Source organism: Lutra lutra, chromosome 10 (genome assembly GCF_902655055.1).
Source record: "Lutra lutra chromosome 10, mLutLut1.2, whole genome shotgun sequence".
Taxonomy (NCBI): domain Eukaryota; kingdom Metazoa; phylum Chordata; class Mammalia; order Carnivora; family Mustelidae; genus Lutra; species Lutra lutra.
The window spans coordinates 80878221-80887308 of NC_062287.1; the positions used below are offsets into that span (position 1 = coordinate 80878221).

Here is a 9088-nt window from a genome sequence, read left to right on the forward strand (position 1 = left end):
TGATAGTTTCTGGGTCCAGGCTTTAAGAGATTCCTAGCTTCCTCTTCCTGTCTCTTAAAACACTTGCTCTAGGAGCCCTGACCCACCATGTCAGAGTCCAGCTACCCTGCTGGAGAAACCATGTGAAGGTGCCTGGATGGCTCAGTTGGTTAAGTGTCTGCCTTTGGCTCAGGTCATGATCCCAAGATCCTGGGATCGAGTCCAGGGAGCCCGCTTCTCCCTCTGCCTCTGCCTCTGTCTCTCTCTCCCTCTATCATAAATAAATAAATAAAATCTTAAAAGAAAAGAAAGGAAACCATGTGAAATCCATGAAACTACCTGGAGAGGGAAAGGGGCCCAGCTGAGCCCAGCCTTCCAGTTTACCCTGCCAGGATGCTGTGCACATGAGAGAAACTGTCCTGGAACCTCCAGATCAGCCCAGCCCCTGCTGAAAGCCATCAATTGTCCTTGTTCAATGCCATGTGGGATGAAAGAATTGGCTAGCCAATCCCTGCTTGAATTCCTATGTCACAAAATCATCACATATAATATGGTTGCTGATGTAAATAAGTCACGAAGGTTGGGGCTAGCTTGTTACAATAATAATAAAAAAATAATATCTATTAGAATAATGAATATAATAGTAAATATAATAAACATTTCTGGACTGACTTACTGGATAGTTATTGTTATATGAACTCTGTATGAACCCAGTCTTACCAGGTCTCATTTTGTGGGAAAAACTCAGTGCAGTTTTTAAGGGATTGGGTTTAAGACTGAGATTTGGATCTTGATAAACTCTGTCATTGACAGGTCACTTGCTTTGGTTCAGTCACTTGGCATCTCTGATCTCAGTTTCCTCATCTGTAAAATAAGGATGATCATCCCTGCTGTGTGGGCTTTTGAGAGAATTTAATGTGTTACTTGGGCATCGTATGGCTATGCAGAGAGGGAGCATACCATAAATGGTAACCACCTAATAGGCATGGGTTGCTGCTGCTGATCATAATGATAAAACCAGGTCATCCTACCTACAGCTGTCAGCGGAGTTGGGTGAGTTGCACCTTCTAAACAAGAAGCTCTCACTGGTCTGCCACAGGACCCAAATCCCACCACTGAGACCTTCCAGTTGTGGCATATCAGATTAAGGACTCAATATCCTGTAAAGTTCTAGATCTACCTGGAGAGATTCATGTATGCAATCCTCTGTGGTGCTAAGGACACTTCCCAGAAGATGGACACTGGTTTTGCTTACATCCCATAGGCCACAACTTAGTCACATGCCCAAATCTATCTGACACAGATACAGGCTGGGGAATGTAGATTTGAGTCAGGACATCTATGTGCCCAGCTAAAATCTAGGAATTGTATTTAGCCATGGAAGGAGAGAGCATTGCCAAGGAAAAGAATAGTCTTTCTAACAGTTACCAACGACTGAGCATTGTTTCCAGTCAGGAACAGTGTTGGCAATTAGAATACTTCACTGTTCTATGTGCTTAATCTTCTCATTTCCACTTAAGGGAGGGGAAAAGTGAAATTGAGAACTGACTTGCACAAAGGGACACAGCTCTTTAGTGCCTGAGACAAGATGGGAACCAGGTCTGTGTGACTTCGAAGTCTACGCTCATTTCACTCAAGCAACCTGGTTCTAGTCCCTGATTGGCCAGTGTCCTCACTGTGTGACCTTGAGGCAGTCATTTCCCCAGGCAAAGTCAGGCTTACTGTGAAGCTAATGAAGCACTTCACTTGCACAGGCTCCTGGAGAGAGGAGTTTCGGGGAGCTGCAGCGGGCGGGAGGTGGAATGGAATAGTGGCAGGTGGAAGCCAGGTAGCAATTAGGAAGAATTCCTATGTAAGCATTTCTGGCAACTTGACAGAGAGACCTAAGAAGAAAAAGACCCAACCCTCAAGGCTGCAATGATTCTTTTGTGATCTTTTTTTAATCCTAAATAAACATTCCCTTTTGGACCCGAGGTTGTGTTTGTAACATTGTAGTCTTCTTTCCTTTTTTTAAAGATTTTATTTATTTATTTGAGATAGAGCAAGAGGGAGAGAAAGCATGAGTGTGGGGGGTGGGGGTGGCAAGGGGAGCAGTAGAAGGAGATGGAGAAGCAGGCTTTCTACTTGAGCAGGGAGCCCAATGCGGGGCTCCATCCCAGGATCCTGAGATCATGACCTGAGCTGAAGGCAGCCACACAACTGACTGAGCCACCTAGGTGCCCCACCTTATAGTCTTTCTTAAAAAGTCCCCCAAGTTGTATATACTTCGGGTCCCATAAAACCTGAATCCATTCCTATCCCCAGGCCAAAATTTAGGAAAGCCCAAGAGAATGAATTCCAGACAAGTTTTATGTAAAAACTGGGTCTGAGAAATGGCAGAGCAGAAACTCCCATTAGGAGGGCAAACCAGGGGAGAAGTTATGGTGGGGTTTTTGAAGCACAGGAAGGCAGACCTCTTCTCTCAGATTCCTCTGCAGAAGGAACTACCCCCTGGCATACCCTCATGGCTGTTGGTTCTTGAGTCCCATGGCACATCTGCCTTCTGAAAGAATTATTCATGTCACGGTATCTGTCCCTCTATCCACAGTGGCAGCTTTTAGAAAACAGAAACCAGGTATCCTTCATTTCTCTAAATTCCCAGGACTCCAGTGAAAGATCTGAGACAGAGCAGGAGGTAATAAATAGTCGTTGAGTTAAATTGAATTGGGGAAACTGGGGACTTAGTGGTACAGAAAAACAAAGTTACTCAGTTCTTTACCGTGTGGTGTTCTGGAGGGCTCAGTTTCCCTCTCTGAGATGAAGGCTTTAGACATATTGGTCTCTAGGAGGGAAATTCTGAACCTGACAGCAGTGAACTAATTAACATCTCTGCACTCTATATTCTCAGAGTGCAGGTTTTATCCCTTGAATTGAGGAGAAATCCAATCTGGAGGCTTCATGTTCATTAAAAAGGCCTACGGCATTGGTTGGAAGTGTCAGATGCTGGCCTGTCCAAATTCCAGCGGGGATAATTGCATTCTGACAATTTTGAGATCCCCTGTACTCTTCAGTTGGATAAGGTAGGCTTTGCTTTCCATCCCAAATTATTTTGCACTGCTGTCCTTGGGTGTTAAACAGAGATGTCACCTCATTTGTGAGCCATTTTGTGCTTCCTTTTGAAGGACTATGTAGTTTTGCCGAGGTTTAATAATTGTAACCAGTTAAGACATTTTATGATTTCAGGTAATTCCCATGGATGCAAGGCTATTCCCACACACTATATCAGAACTATTTTAGAACCTTATTATTTGTCCTCCAATGCTAAAGAATGACAGTGAGACATGAAAACTCCATCACAGAGATTGATCCGTGTGTGTATGGGAGCAGAATGAAATGTGAAGAGAATGTGAATTCCCCTCCCTATAGAGGAACAGGAGTAACTAAAAATTGCCAGGGGCCACAGGTATTACCTCGTTAATAAAACAACCATAGGTTCCAACTGGATATACATTTGAGTTTTAGAACACCCTGAACCTGACCTGATATACTTTTCAATCTAATAAAGGAATGAGATCATGTGAAAGATATTAAGCATGAGAACATGTAAAAGGTATTAGAAGTGGCTCTATAAATATTGTTGTGATCACGACTACATTTATTTGTTTATTTTCTGTTTTCATCATGGAAAGCAGACACAGGGGAACTAATGTGCCATGACCTGCCCTCATATTCATATTCCAGCAAGACACCTCTGTAAAATCATTTGTTTAATATTAAGGAGGTAATTTAACCCATTTTATGAAGATTTATTTTATTAGCAGCTACTTTAATAGGTTTGCATCTGATCATCTTTCTTTGGTTATAATAACATCCTTATCCTCTTAATGATGAAATTTTCTCCACTCCTTTGATGTCTGTGCTAATTGCTATCTATTGTAATATTTAAATTCAGAATTAAAATGAGTTCCTTCCTTTATCTGAAGCTCTTAAAAAAGTCAAGTTGTGAACACAATGACATCAAATCAAACCCTAACTAGAGGCCTATAATCATCTTACTTAACCGCTCAATGATTCTGCTATTATAAATAGACGGTTCATTCCTTCCATCACTAAATGTTTACTGAGCACTTCCTTTGGCTTTGTTTGGGTGATGAAGAGATTGTTATACCCGATATGACCCTATTACCCTTTTCTTCCTTGACATGGGTAGTATATATTTTGGAAAAAATTAACAGTTTCACAAACTGAACCTGGAATTAAGATGAATGAAGATGAACCGTGGAGAAGAGGAAAGGGAATTAGTCATGAATTATAATGTAAAGGCCCTGTAGGAGATCTTCTTAACTATTTTGGACTTTTTCTGGAATCTCTTAGAAAAATGTACCCACTCACCAAAAATTGCTTGGAATTTTAGGACATTTACAGACTTATAGAAGCCCCTCCACGCAACCAGACTGTGTAACAGTATATTTGGGTAAAACTGAGAAAACATTTAAGTTGCTACAAACTATGCCATGTGCTACTTGTAAGATTTCCCACATGATTATTGACCTTGCCCCAGAGTTTTATGCAGTGTTCAGCTATGTCACCCAAGACAGGATGCTTCCTGCTAAAAAGCCAGGGTGTCTTTAAAATCTTAAATTTATTGTCATTATTAGAGTTTGTTAAAACTCTCAATATTGCTGACCATTTTGCTGATGTCAGAAAACCTTTAGATTTTATATACTTTTTTAGTGATTATGATCTGATTTACTTAAGGAACTGCCAACATTTACCCTTTTATTTAGGAGATGGAAAGCAGACATGTGACAACTTCTAGGCCATATATAACTTCTAGGCCAGACCTGCCTGTTCACTTGTGTTTCATTTGCCTATTGTCATGATTTTACCAAGTAACAATGCTCAAGGATGATCATGAACTTAGGATAGGTAACTGTAGGCAGAGTCCTAGAGACACGTGGGTCCTATAGGCAAACAAAGCAAACCCCAAAACTCTGTTATCATGGGTTTATGATTGAGGGGTATGTGTGCGTGCATGATCACTTTGCTCTCTGGGGCGGGGGGGGTGTGGATATAGAGGGACTTCTTCCAACTGATAAGTGCTTAATGAATATGTTGGGTGGGTGACTAAAGTAGCAGACATGTATGAGAAAGTTACTTAGTTTATTGCAAATAGTCTTGAGGGCCACTATTCTTCCATTTAATTGAGTTCAGCAAATATATATTACAACTACACATGCTCTAACCTGTGCTATGCTCTCTGAGTGATTCAAAGATGCATTCTATCTTTCCTTGAAGATATTTACTGCTAATGCAGACTACTAAGCACATATGTAGCCATTATCCCTTATTGTTCCCACATCAGACATTGCTAGTCAATCACCATGCTCTTTCTGTCTGAACCTGGATTCAGTCTCAAAATCCTTTTAAACTCAATGCTCTAGGCAGCTCTTTCCAATCAATCTGAGTTGTAACAAGCAATAAAATCCATTTGCCATCGTGACTCTAGGGGAGGGACAGACATATACACAAATATGTATGGTATCGGGTAGATCGTATCATCAATAAAAATAGATATTCCTTTAGTATTTACTATATGCTGAATCAAGTTCTCAACAATAGATTATCATAGCAATGCCCCCTGCAAATGAAAACTATTTTAGGAAATCCTATTGGGACCTTTTTTGAAAAGCTAAGAATCACTTTGGAAGCCGATCATCATCCTCTAATTGATCTGATGAGATCAACTATGTATTGAATTTTCTTTGTGTACCACACACCTAGAAGAAAATAGGGCTCAATTTCAATTGCCTTCACTGGAGTATGAGATGAAGCAAAACAAGGAGAAAGGAGTGGTATTTTTAAGGAAAAACAATACAGACTAAAGAAACAAAATTAAAGCCCTTAGTGGGAGTGGATGGAGAAAATATGCAAACTAAAATTACCACATGAATTTCTTTTCACCTCCACCTGATATAGAAAAAATATTCATTTTCCTTTTCTTCTCCGACTGAAAAAAAAACCCCTACTTCCTGTTAGATTGGTTTCCTTAGGAAAGTCTGATCTTTAATATGTTAACAAAACATAGGATTTTTTTTGAGGTAAGGCATTTCAATTTAACAAGTTTCTATCGTCAAAATGCTGTGTCCTCCCCAAATTCCTTTGTTGAAACCTAATCCCCCAAATATGCTGGTATTTGGAGGTGAGGCCTTTAGGAGATCATTGAGTGACGAGGGTGAAGCTCTCAAGATGGGATTAGTGCCATTATAGAAGAGGACCTAGCCTCAACCTTGTCTCTTTTTGAGGATAGAGCAAGACACCAAATATAGCAGAGCCTTGATCTTGGACTCCTCAGCCTCTAAAACCATGAAAAATGAATTTCTGTGTTTATAAGCACCCCAGACTCTAGTATGCTATCCTTCTCTAGCAGCTCAAGTAAACTAGGACAAAAGGACTTCCCTTAGCACCCATACGAGATTTAGAACAAACAAAAAAATGTGAATGTATGCACATAATGCAAAGAGAAATACTGCATTAGCAAAGGGACCCTAGAAATGGCACTTGTTAAAAAAATAAAATAGACATGCATATCATTAAGCAGAAAGTTTGGGGGCCCATTGAAATGCCTCACAATAACTTTATTTTTTAGTTCATTTCTCTTTTGAGGAAATTCTTGGCTCTTAAAACAAATTTGGATCAGTCCTTGATCACCTGTCATGTGCCAGATAGTAATAATAGCTGCTTGGTTATGTCCTGAGTACCAGGGACTATTCAGGGAGTTTATATGTCTCGACGTTTAATCTTATTAACAGTCCTATGAGATAGACACAGTTATGATCCTCATTTTACAGATGAAGAGACCGAGGCAGAGAAAGGCTAGGTTAGTTGATCAAAGTCATTTGGCTAATAAGTAATAAAGCTGGGATGAGAACTCTCATAGTATGGCGCCAGTGTTTGAATTCTTTTTTTTTTTTTTAAGATTTTATTTATCTGACAGACAGAGATCACAGGTAGGCAGAGAGGCAAGCAGAGAGAGAGGAGAAAGCAGGCCCCCTGCTGAGCAGAGAGCCCCATGCAGGGCTCGACCCCAGAATCAACCGGAGCTGAAGGCAGAGGCTTTAACCCACTGAGCCACCCAGGCGCCCCCAGTGTTTGGATTCTTAAGTGAAATGCTTTACAGCCTCAGATGAGAAACTCAGATGGTACTCTGGGTTTCCCAGGCAGTTTCATTTTGAAATAATAATATTAGGATTTTTTGCCTTCATAACTCTATTTGCTCTTTTTTTTTTTTAACCAACAACCAGTAAAGAGGTAATCTTTATTTATTTATTTATTTATTTATTTATTTATTTATATTTTTTTAAATTTATTTTCAGCTTAACAGTATTCATTGTTTTTGCACCACACCCTCTATTTGCTTTTTTAAGACCATATGTAAGTAGGAATGCAAGGATGACCAAGACGCAGCATTCGCCTCAGAACTCATAATCCCATTCACTCATTCATTCATTTTCAATAAAAATGAATTATTGGAGTCCTCTCCATTGATTTTCTTATCTCACTGGCCACTCCGTTTTGGTCTCATTTGGCTAAATTGTTTCTCAACCCCCAGATTTCTAAATCATGGGGTTCAGTCTCTTGGTCTTTTTCTCTATTTACAATCAGTTTTCAATTAATTTATTAAGTCTCATGACCTTAACTCTTTTTTTAATTTAATTTGGCTCTAAAATTTATAGTTACATCTTAGACCACTCCATTTAACGCTAGACTTCTATTACCTACTTGATAAACACTTGGATATCTAATAAGCAACTCAAATATAACATGCTGCAATCCCAACTACAGATTCCTGCCCCTGCTTCCAAAATATGCTTTTCCCATGGTCTTCCCACATTGTAAATGGCAATTTTATTTTTACAGTTGCTTGGGGTAAAAATCTCTATGTCCTCTCTAACTTCTTTCCTTCTTTTACATTCCATTTCCAATCCATCAGCAAATCCCATCAGCCCTTTATCCTTGAACTGTAACCAGGACCCAGTAGCTTCCTGCCACTCTCCCATATTCCTCTGGTCCATGCTATCATTACCTCTCACCTGGGTTACTTTATTAGCCTCTTAATTGGCTTACCTGCTCCCACCCTGGCCAATTTCAGTGGCTGTTTCTAGTATCCCTCAGCATAGTGCTCAGAAAGATCGTTTTAGAATAGAAGTGAGGTCAAATTACCCCACCGCTAAAACTCCCCAGGGGCTTCCAATCTCATTTGACAAAAACCCATATTCTTAAAGAAATTATATGATTTGATCTTTAAAAGACTTGTGAGACTCTACATTATCTTCTTCCTCCTCAAGGTTTCCAGTACTTTTCTGACTATATCTCCTTCCATTCTCCCCCTCACACACTTTGTTCCAACTACACTGGCCTCCTTATAGTTCCTTAAGTATGTCAAGCATAGTCTCTTTTCAGTACTTTTGGACTTGTATCTTTGCCTGGACACTCTTGCTTTAGACAACTGCAGGGCTCACTCTCTCTTTCAGTTCTTCCATTCAACATCATTTTGTCACAGAGGTCTTTGATACCATTAAACACTATACATCTTATCCACACTGCCTACATTCACCTGACATTTCCTGTCAATTTTTTTCTACTTTATTTTCGTCTAAAGTATTTATCAATGATTTACATTTTATACCTTTATTTAGTTATTGTTTGAATTGCTCCATCAGAATGTAAGCTTAATGAGGGCAGGGATGTCATCTATTCTATTCCCTGTTGTATAGCAAGCTTTTGGAATAGTCTTTTTTTTTTTTAAGATTTTATTTATTTATTTGACAGAGATCACAGGTAGGCAGAGAAGCAAGCAGAGAGAGGGGGAAGCAGGCTCCCTACCGAGCAGAGAACCTGATGCGGGGCTCAATCCCAGGACCCTGAGATCATGACCCAAGCTGAAAGCAGAGGCTTAACCCACTGAGCCACCTAGGCGCCCCTGGAATAGTCTCTTGTATGTATTTGGTGCTCAAGAAATCCTTGTGAAATGACTGACTGACTGACTGAATGAATGAATGAATGAATAGGAATCTACCATGTATCAGACACCGGGCTCAGCACAGTGGGTTAACAGTGAGTAAGAAAC

General features: G+C 40.0%; 1 long non-coding RNA gene across 1 annotated transcript; it reads left to right on the forward strand.

Moving 5' to 3' along the window:
* The first annotated feature begins 2572 nt into the window (after positions 1 to 2572).
* LOC125079597 (uncharacterized) lies at positions 2573 to 3737 on the forward strand. Its single transcript, XR_007121154.1, has 3 exons — positions 2573 to 2653; positions 2867 to 3038; positions 3651 to 3737. It is a non-coding gene; the product is annotated as an uncharacterized LOC125079597 (long non-coding RNA).
* The last annotated feature ends 5351 nt before the right edge of the window (positions 3738 to 9088 follow it).